General features: G+C 47.2%; 1 long non-coding RNA gene across 1 annotated transcript; it reads right to left on the reverse strand.

Moving 5' to 3' along the window:
• On the reverse strand, positions 1–9,719 carry LOC309611536. The gene is made up of 3 exons (XR_014234579.1): positions 5,793–9,719; positions 5,303–5,384; positions 1–4,723 (listed from the first exon to the last, which is right to left on the reverse strand). It is a non-coding gene; the product is annotated as an uncharacterized lncRNA (long non-coding RNA).
• Positions 9,720–10,273: the final 554 nt, after the last annotated feature.

The following is a 10,273-nucleotide window of genomic DNA, read 5'->3' on the forward strand; positions in this document are numbered from 1 at the left end:
ATATTCTGAGCTTTTAACCAGCCAGAGTGACTCCACCCACAAACACAGTGGCCACTAAAACACCCTCTGAGGGAGCAGCCCTCCTCCAGGGCAGAGAGTGACCCAACCCATCCCGGGGAGGACACTTAGTTTCCCTCAGAGGCCAACATTCACTTGCAGGGTTGGGTTGGAGGCTGTGATCAATGCAAAGCATTTGGCTGTGGGTAGGCTTTGATTCCATAAATACGATTATTGAGTGCCTTCTATGGGCCACATAACTCTTCTAGGTACTAGGAATACAGTGAATGAGACAAAAATCCCTGCCTTCTTGGAGCTTACAGTCTGGTGGAAGGAGATGGTAAACACATAAATAAAAAGTAGTTTATGTCAAAGGTAGTGAGTTTTGTAGAGAAGAGTAAAGCAGGGACAGGAGCTAGGGAGTACTGGGGGTAGGGTTGGGCTGGGCAAGTTGCATTTTTATTTTATTTTTTAAATTTTTATTATTTAAAAAAATTTATTCATTTATTTTTGGCTGCGTTGGGTCTTCGTTGCTGCACACGGGCTTTCTCTAGTTGCGGCGAGCAAGGGCTACTCTTTGTTGCGGTACGTGGGCTTCTCACTGCAGTGGCTTCTCTTGTTGCAGAGCACGGGCTCTAGGTGCATGGGCTTCAGTAGTTGTGGCACGCGGGCTCAGTAGTTGTGGCGCACAGGCTTAGTTGCTCCGCGGCATGTGGGATCTTCCCAGACCAGGGCTTGAACCCATGTCCCCTGCATTGACAGGCGGATTCTTAACCACTGCGCCACCAGGGAAGTCCCTGCGTTTTTAATTAGTATATCCAAGAAGGCCTCATTAAGAGGGTGAGGGACTTGGCAAAGGGGATCGATTATTATTACAGGGCTGTTTACACTGGCTGTTCTTTCCAACCCTCCCCCTCCTCCCCCTGAAAATGCCTGTCAGACACAAGTCTAATTGTGGAGACTGTGGGTGAAATATTTGAAGGGAAACTCTGGGCCATATGGGTGCCTCATGTTCTGGTGGGTGGAGGCTAAGAGCTTCCTAAAGTGACCTGGGCTAACAAACTGGAGGGAGTCTGCTGGGCAGGGCTTCCCAGAGGGAATGACTTGAAGATGGGAATGGCAACCACATAGTCATGCCCACGCGGACAAAGTCTTGTTTAGACGTTTGAGGCTTCACTGAAGACAGACACCCTCTCTGATGAGAGGAGCATTCCCATCATTGATTGGAGTCTTTCTCCCCCAAGCAATAAATCTACAGATTGCATTGAGAAAACTTTCCTTCTCTTTACTGCTCTATGAAAACAAAGACAAACAAACAAAGCCCTACGCTATCTATCTGGATTCTCTATCTGGAATTCAGATTCCTTCAGAATCATTGTAAGTCAGGCTGGGCTGTTTGCTTCTTTTTCAACCAGACTCCTCTTTTTAATACAACAACCCTGGGCTCTAATAACCCACTCATATTCATCCACCACCTGCCTTCCCTAAGCTCTCATTATCACTCTGATTCCTAAGAGACCGGAAGGGAGAAGCGCAGTAGACATTCTCCGGAACACCAGTGAAAGGGGATAAGGAGAAGTGGGTTTTTTGGGCCTTGAAGATGTTTTATTACTGAGGGACTCTGTGCCTTAGAAACTCCATATTATAGCTTTTTGTTGTTATCAGGAGTGATGCTTTGTACACACCGCTGTGCACAGGGACATGATCTGACCTAGAATACGATAAATCCAAAGTACCACTCAGCAATTTGTAACGCAATTTGAATGTATCTTCTCTCATTATCCCTTTCCTTGAAGGGAAACTTCCCTTCAAGTACTTGTTCTCCTGTGGCAGGGCCAGAAAAAAATCTAGGGGAAGGATAGACCGTTGGATATGTCTTTTACTACATTCCAGAGACTCATGTAATGTCTTCCCAGAAAAACTTCTTAATTTCTTTGCCTTGCACATGATTATTGCTGAGGGACTTTGTGGCTTTTGAGAGGAACAGAAATTGAGATGCAAATTGGTGTGATGTATCTTTTTTGCTTTGCAGAATTCTCATATGTAACCTAACCCAGTCACGCAAAGCAACAAGATCTAAGGACTTTGGATTTAATGCCCCCCCCCAAAAATAAAATTAAAAAAGGTGGCAGGTAAGGGAAAATGTTAGTAAAAATTAAACCCATGTCTCTCCAGGCTTAGACTATATTATTTCCTGGGTACTGATACCCATAAGCGTCAGAAGTCATATTCAACCAGTCAATTGAAAAAATATCCATGCATCTACACACAAATATTTATTGACTATCTTTTAATGTAGAAAGACTCTGCTGAAAAAAAAAAAAAAAAAAAGACTCTGCTGACCACTGGGCTGTAATCTGTTTCCTCAGTGAGCTTTACATTTTGGTGGGAGCAACAAGTTGACAACCAAGAAAGAATGAAGTCAGGGCTAGATAGAGGGGAAAGAGGTGTAGGGATTTTAATAGGCAGAATTGCTGCTTTCTCAGTCCTCCTGGTCAATAGACGATGACTGTTAAAGGGATGTTATTGCCCCTCCCACCCCAGACTGACAGCGTATCAGTGGGTCATTTTCTGAGCACCAATTATGTGCCACACAGGTGCTACACTCTTTCCGTGTGCTCTCTAATTGTCACATCGATGCTATAAAGTAGGTACTGTTGTTAATTTCATTTTACAGAAGAGAAACTGAGACTTGGAGAAATTAAGTAACTTGTCCAGATTCACATTGCTAGTGGCGGCAGAAGTGATATTTACAACCAGGTCGAAGACCCGGGTTCTGAGGATTAGCACTTGATGGCCTAATTCTTCATCGTTGCAAACATAGTCACGACAAAGAGCAGTAAACAATCTGTAGTTCAAACACTACTGGTGAATGGCTATTGTTGGTCTCTGGAACTGCTGGAACTGGTACCCAAGCCGGGAGCTGAGGACCTGAACCTACTGTAAAGAAAGAGTGAAAATGCTTATTTATTATTCTCACTCTGAATATAATGACTCTTCAGACTTTGATATTTGTTCCAACCTTTTGATGTTCCATGGGGAAAAGGGAAGGTGAGCTGTTTTGCACTAATTCCTCCAAGTCTTCAGACTCTGCAGGACAAGAAAAAATTAAGCAGAGACCACACCTTTCCTGCACTGAGCTCTGTGGAAGATGAACCTAGCTGCCTGCATCATCTGCTTAAAGGCACAGCTGCAGGACAGCCTCAGCTGCAATGGTTTGGAAACCCTCCAAAGTGGGCCAAGACCCTCGGGCTGGTTTTAGCACCGTTGTTATGCCTAACCCCTTCTGCAGGGAGAGGGCAGACCAGGAAGACTGCAGATGTAGGCTTTGGGCATATGAATAAATCGAGATGGTGATGCCGAAAGCTTGACCTCTGTGCACCGGTGCCGATTCCAATCTCAGAGACGGAGTTCTGGGTGAAGTAGAAAAGAATAGCCTTATTGCTTTGCCAGGCAAAGGGGGACGCAGTGGGCTCCTGTCCTGAAAAATTGTGTGTCCCAACCCAGGAGGATTTGATGAGGAGTTTTATAGCAACGGTTCAAGGGTGGGGTTGCTGATAAAATTAGGGTATGTGGAGGGCCTCCACTCCTCTAATCTGGTCTCAGGTGATCTTCTTGGTGACCTTCTCTGGCTCCTTTAATGTGACCTCAGGTGATCTTTCTCTGGTATGAAGAATGCAGCCATCCTAAAGAACTTACAGACATTGTTATGTGTATCCCTAGGACCCTGCCCCCAGGCTGCACTATTGTTTCCTGACTGCCCCTCCCTTGTCTTTGCATTCCTTCCCTTACCTGATTAGCCACAGTTCAAATCTGCCCTTTGAACTCAGGGAAGGTCGTGGAGGCTGGAGTGGAGAAAAGGGGGACAGAAAGGCTTCTGTGCCCAGGAGCCCCACAGGGTCCTGCTCGGTTTCAGTGGTGGCACTGCCAGTGGCAGGGGGAACGCACAGGCTGACCAGGCCTTCCCTGCCTCCTAGTGTCTCCTCTAGCATAGATGTGTATTGTGCTAGGAGGAAAATTGCAATGGAGTTTGGCTTAGTTGTCCCTGGGGCCACACCTATAAGACTGGCCGCAGTGAAGGTGGGAAATGAGGCCTAGAAAAATCTGATGATGTAAATAATTTGCGAGCTTCTAAGTTAAACCTGTCTCATAGGGCCAGTATCGTACTTTATGGTCAGTTCTCCACTGTCAGTAGAAAAAAGGACCTTCTGGTTTGCTACTTCCTCTCTCTAGTCTTACTCTCTTTGTATTTCTGATGCCTAGTAAAGTGCCTGGCACGTAATGGGTATTTAGTTAACGTTGACCAATCAATTCAGAAGGAGACCCTTGGGGGAAGCTTCAAGACTGTTTGGAAAATGGTCTTTCTGTTGGGTGGACCATGCCCTAGAAAAGGGAGGAGCTGCTGGATGGGGCCTGGTGTTACCGAGCCCAAGCTCGCTCTGCTCGCTGCACGACAGGCCAATAAATCGGGAGATGAGGTGCTGAGGCAAGGAGTAACGGCTTTATTCGGAAGGGCGGCAGACCGAGAAGATGGCAGACTAGGGTCCCCCAAAAAACCATCTTATAGGGCTCTGGATGCCAGTTTCTTTTATAGAACAGAGAGGGAGAGGAGGTGAGGAAGTAAAGTAAAAAGGCCATTTATCTTGCAAAATAGGAGGAGACGTGTTAATTTCTTCTTTTCTGCAGCCATTCACAGGTGGGCAGGGTCAGATTGTTTCCCTGTGAGCTGAACAAAGGCACTTTAGTTAAACATTCAGGCAGAGGGGCAGGATTTCCCCAGGCAAGCCATTATGTAGGATTATAATAACAAAAGCAATGAAAAGCAAAGGTTAAAGTCAAAGAAACAGATCCAACGTGGAGTCCGATTTAGCTCTTCCCTGTTACACTAGGATCTACCAAACTCCACCCTGGGGGCGGCTTTAGGTGGCCTCTGAATGCTCTGGAGCTGGAGTCTGCAAGAACTTCATGTTGAGGAGGAAAATTCTACAGCTAGATCTGGAGAGATGGAGGTAAGAACCTCCTTCTAAAGTCAGAGAGGAAGAAGTACAGTCTGGAGACATGGCTGATGTTGTTACCAAACTCAGGCTTGGCTGCTCCCGCTCAAGAAGCCAATACTGAGAGACAAGTGTTGGGTAAAGGAAAAGTAGCTTTATTTTAAGGAAGCCTGCAACGTGGGGAAAAGGTGGACTCCTGTCCGAAAGAACCAATTCCCCACTCCCCACGTTTTAGTCAGGATTTATACAAGAAGTGAAGTAGGAAGTGGCTGCAGGCGTGCCGAGGGTAGTTACCCTTCGGAGACACGAACATTAATAGTGTCGGAACTTGGGTGTGGTCATTACATTGTCCAGGTCAGCACATCTGTTCTAGGGGTCGGTGGTCATATATTTCTGGAAAAACAAGAACAAAGACAGAGCAAAACAGGCAAAGCAAAACAGGAACCAGTCCATCAAACCCCAGGGCCGTGTTTAGCTATTAACCAGCCCTTGGTTGTAAAGCAGTGTTTTTCGCTAAAAATTCAAATGGTCTGTATTGTATTGAGGACTCAATCCAGTAATGCTAGAGGTAGAATTTAAGGTCGAGGGCAGAAAGAATCTGGCCTTAAAGAATAGTATCAGATCAGGCAGCCTGATGGAGAACACATTCTGGAGGCTTCCAGGCATTATCCTGGAGAGAACACATCCACCCATCCGAGCAACAGACGCTATAGAAACACTCGGGACACAGACGTTGTGTTCTTCATTTTGACTAACTTCTTTTTCACGGGATCTTTTTCAGCAGGATCTCACTGCACTCACCCTTTATTTGCAGCTGCTTTAAGGGTGTCAAGCTGGGCCTTTAAATTCCTCTAGGTGATTTAAAGCTGACGGTCTCCCAGGAAGAGAGACTTTTCTTTCTTTTCTGGGACTTTCCTCCAGACCTCATTTCCAAGCAGAGCTGCAGTCCTAAAGCGAGGCCCTCCAGTCTGGACTTGCCTGGGAGAGATGAAGAGCTGGGCCAGCCATACCTGCCCTGCCCTTGTGCAACCTGTGGTATCTCCTTCTGCAGCAATTGCATCTCCTGGAGAGCAGCCAGGAATTTCCTGCAGAGCCAAAGCCTCAGGGGGAATTCCACTAAGTGGTTACAACATGCCCTCAGATTCCCAGGGAGGAATGCAGCCTGTTTGGAAGCTGCTCCTTCTCCTGCATTCAGCAGCAGAGCACCTGGGAAATCTCCCACATCTGCGAGTGCCCAGGAGGAGGTCTTCCCTCCCTTCCTCTTTCCCACCGTTCTCTCCACCCCGCGCCCCACCCCAGCCCCAGTATACATACCCTTAACCTGAACACCACAGCTGCCACAGGGGAACAAGTGTGCAGAGAGGCTGCTCCACATAAAATTATTCCTTTTAGTTTCAGCAGTGCTGCCCTCAAGCAGGATTCTGACTTCTGTGCTGATTCCAGGTCTCTTCCTTCAGTCACCAGCTCAGACTCAAGATTTGGACTTCCTTGCTCTAATGGGTGGCTCGAGGGGGGCTGGAATGACTCTCAAATACACCTCCCTCATGGTAAGGGAGCCGGGGTACACTGCTGAGGCCTAGTTTTTTCCCCTTTAAGTTGCTATAGCATCTGAAATTCCTGTGAATCTTCCAGCACTTTAAAAAGATAACCCTGTGGGAGGATTTAAGATAGCAACCACGGGTGCATACCTTCAGTGTATCAGTCAATCAGAAGTTTCTTTTTTTTTTTTAAATTAATTTATTTTATTTTATTTATTTTAGTTTTGGCTGCGTTGGGTCTTCGTTGCTAAACGCGGGCTTTTCTCTGGTTGCGGCGAGCGGGGGCTACTCTTCATTGTGGTGCGCGGGCTTCTCATCGTGGTGGCTTCTCTTGCTGCAGAGCACGGGCTCTAGGCACGCGGGCTTCAGTAGCTGTGACGTGTGGGCTCAGTAGTTGCGGCACACGGGCTTAGTTGCTCCGCGGCACGTGGGATCTTCCCGGACCAGGGCTCGAACCCGTGTCTCCTGCATTGGCAGGCGGATTCTTAACCACTGCGCCACCAGGGAAGCCCAGAAGTTTCTTTATAATACCCAGCGAAGGCACAAGATTCCTAGAGGAAGGAAGAGGTGCTTCTGGAAGATGTGAGTTACCTGAGGAGGCTGGGAGAATTGCCCAGATGACAAGGATAAGACTCATTTTTCCTGGGCAGGGCAGTTTTGTCTCTGCCTTTCACTCTCTGCATGGCTAAAGGCTCTGCTGAGAGAATGCCCTGGAAGCAGTTCTCAAAGTGCAGTTCCCAGCCTTGTGGTCTTAGAGAGTCTTCCCGGTGGTCTGCAGACTGGTTTAAATTACATGGGTGTAATTCCTCAGTATAATGCTCCACCCCTGGGCTCCAAATGATGCAGAATTCTGAGGTGCCCTGTTCTGGGGAGGGAATTGCAGAATCCCATCATCATCATCATCATCATTATAGGACACTTCTTGCAATTCACAAATTCGGCCTTTGACATTCGTTCATTTGACGAACGTTTATCAAATATCTTTCTTCTGTGACTGTGTTAGGACAGGAGAGAGAATTAGAAGACAGTGCCCCCGTTTTTCAAAAGAGCAAAAGAGCTTGTTTACCCTAGAAGACACCTGTCTAAAGCAATAATGGCTGACAACATGGAACAATTCTCTGAATACTGACAGAGGAATGCAAAAGTGCTATGGGGACACAACCCATGTCTGCAGGTGCCAAGGACACCTTCCCAGAACAGGTGAGTTTCAGCAGAGGTTTGAAGGATACCGTGCAGATGAGAAGGCAGACTTCTCAGGAGGCCAGATGCAATGACCTACCCTTGGGAATCTGTAGAATGAACTTGCTGAACTCCACTCCTTCCTTCCTTCCTTCAGAAACCAGATTTTCAAAGGAATTAGCATTGATTTGAGACCTACAGGATATATCCTACATGACATTTGGCGATGGAGGAGGGATTGGTATCCTAGGCTGAGGGGCCAGCAGAATCAAAGGAAGTGGGGTGGGAGTTCAGTTCAGAGTATATGAAGAGGAATAGGGAGAAGTTAGGTTGGAGTCAGACCTTCTCACTCGTTGGTCAACCAACCACCTCATCCTATCCATTCCATCTTCTAAATGCAATGCATCAGGGGCAGAGTTCAGAATTCAGGTCCTGTCTGTCGTCAGTTTGCAGTCCTTGTGGCCACTGCCTGGTTCATTCAGACCCTCATCATCTCTTTGCCTCCCCTCTCAACTAGTCTCCCCGCCTCTAGCTTCTTCTTCTAATTCATTATCCACACCACCATTAGGGTGGTTTTCCTAAAATTCAAGTTGTCTTTTGTCATTTTTCTGCATGACCTATCTCAGTGGTTCACCAGCATTTCAGGATCGTCCCCAGCCCTTAGAATGGCTTATATCATAGGGCCCTTTGGGATCCAGCCCCTGCCTACCTCCTGTATCCACTGCTCTCACACCCTGTTTTATTAAATAGATACACCAACTACAAATATGCTGTGTTGTTTCATACCTCCGGGGCTTTACACGTGCTGTTCCCTCTCCCTGGAAAACCCTTCTGCATCTAGTCCTCTTAGCAACTCATTCATCTTATTCAACTTATTCATCCTTTAAATGTGGACTCAAATACCACCTCCCTCAACCTTCCCATACGGAGTTAACCACTGCGATTACTTATTTATATTTATAGTGTTACTCTTATCACTCTGCTGCTGGCATGAGCTTTTCACAGTAGGCTCTTCTGCCAGATGCTGAGCAGCTTTAGGGCAAGAACCGAAATCTTGACTCATTTTCACTGCTCCGGCCCCTAGCAAGGGCTGGGCTCATCATGGAACAAAATGGAACAGACAGTTGAGTCAAGCTAGGCTGGAGTGCAGGGGCTCTCAGTCCTGGCAGCACACACCCATCACCTGGACAACTGTAAAAATACCCACATCCAGGCCCCACCCCAGGCCAATGAAACCAGGATCTCTAGGGGGTGGGGGTGGGCAGGTTTGTTTGTTTTAAAGCTCCCAGGTGAGGGAGGGAAGGGTAAATTAGGAGTTTGGGATTCACATATATATACTACTATATATAAAATAGATAACCAACAAGGGCCTACTGTATAGCACAGGCAACTACACTCAATATTTTGTAATAACCTATAAGGGAAAAGAATCTGAAAAAAGAATATGTGTATGTATAACTGAATCGCTTTGCTGTACACCTGAAACTAACACAACATTGTAAATCAACTATACTTCAATTAAAACTAATAAATAATTTTAAAAATATATTTATGTATTTATTTATTGATTTTGGCTGCTCTGGGTCTTAGTTGAGGCATGCGGGCTCTTTTAGTTGCAGCATGCATGCGGCATCTAGTTCCCTGACCAGGGATTGAACCCCGGCCCCCTGCACTGGGAGCACCGAGTCTTACCCACTGGACCACCAGGGAAGTCCCAATAAATAATTTTTTTAAAAAAAGCTCCTAGGTGATTCTAATACGAAGCCAAGCTTGAAAACTACTGGGGAGGCAAAGCAGAGGAATCTGAGAATCAGGAGACCTGAATCCTAGGCTCTGCCATTGAGTCACTGCAGGATCTTGGGCAAATAGGTTATTCCTCTGGCCTCATTTTCTCATCCGTAAATTGGGAGTCCTGAGCCCGATTTCTCTCTCTCTTTTTTTTTTTTTAAGCTGTGTTGGGTCTTCCTTGCTGCGTGAGGGCTTTCTCTAGTTGCGGCGAGCGGGGCCTACTCTTCATTGCAGTGCTCGGGCTTCTCATTGCGGTGGCTTCTCTTGTTGCGGAGCACGGGCTCTAGGCCGCGTGGGTTTCAGTAGTTGCAGCACGTGGGCTCAGTAGTTGTGGCTCGCGGGCTTAACTGCTCCGCAGCATGTGGGATCTTCCCGGACCAGGGCTTGAACCTGTGTCCCCTGCATTGGTAGGCATATTCTCAACCACTGCACCACCAAGGAAGTCCCCTGAGCCCGATTTCTAAGGCCCATTCCACAGCACTGACCCAGGTGGGGAGGTGCGGGCGAGGGGGTGCGGGGTGTGGGGAGCACTCCTGGCCATTGCTAGGTTCTGCTCTTTACCTGATGGGTGGGGGAAATGAGCATCTTTCCTCATCTGCCCTGGGCTGTTTCTCCTTCTGCCCTCATCCCTCTCCCACCAGGCTAGGGTTTCCTTTTAGCCAGCCTCTGTAAGAAGCCGGGAGCAGTTCCCAGGCTCCCTACCACTTCACACTGCCAAGCTGAAGAGGGATCATGGAGAACCACGGACTGGGGCTGCTTTCATGTCACTGGAGATGG

The sequence above is a fragment of the Balaenoptera borealis genome, assembly GCF_965194805.1.
Source record: "Balaenoptera borealis genome assembly, chromosome: 15".
Lineage (NCBI taxonomy): Eukaryota > Metazoa > Chordata > Mammalia > Artiodactyla > Balaenopteridae > Balaenoptera > Balaenoptera borealis.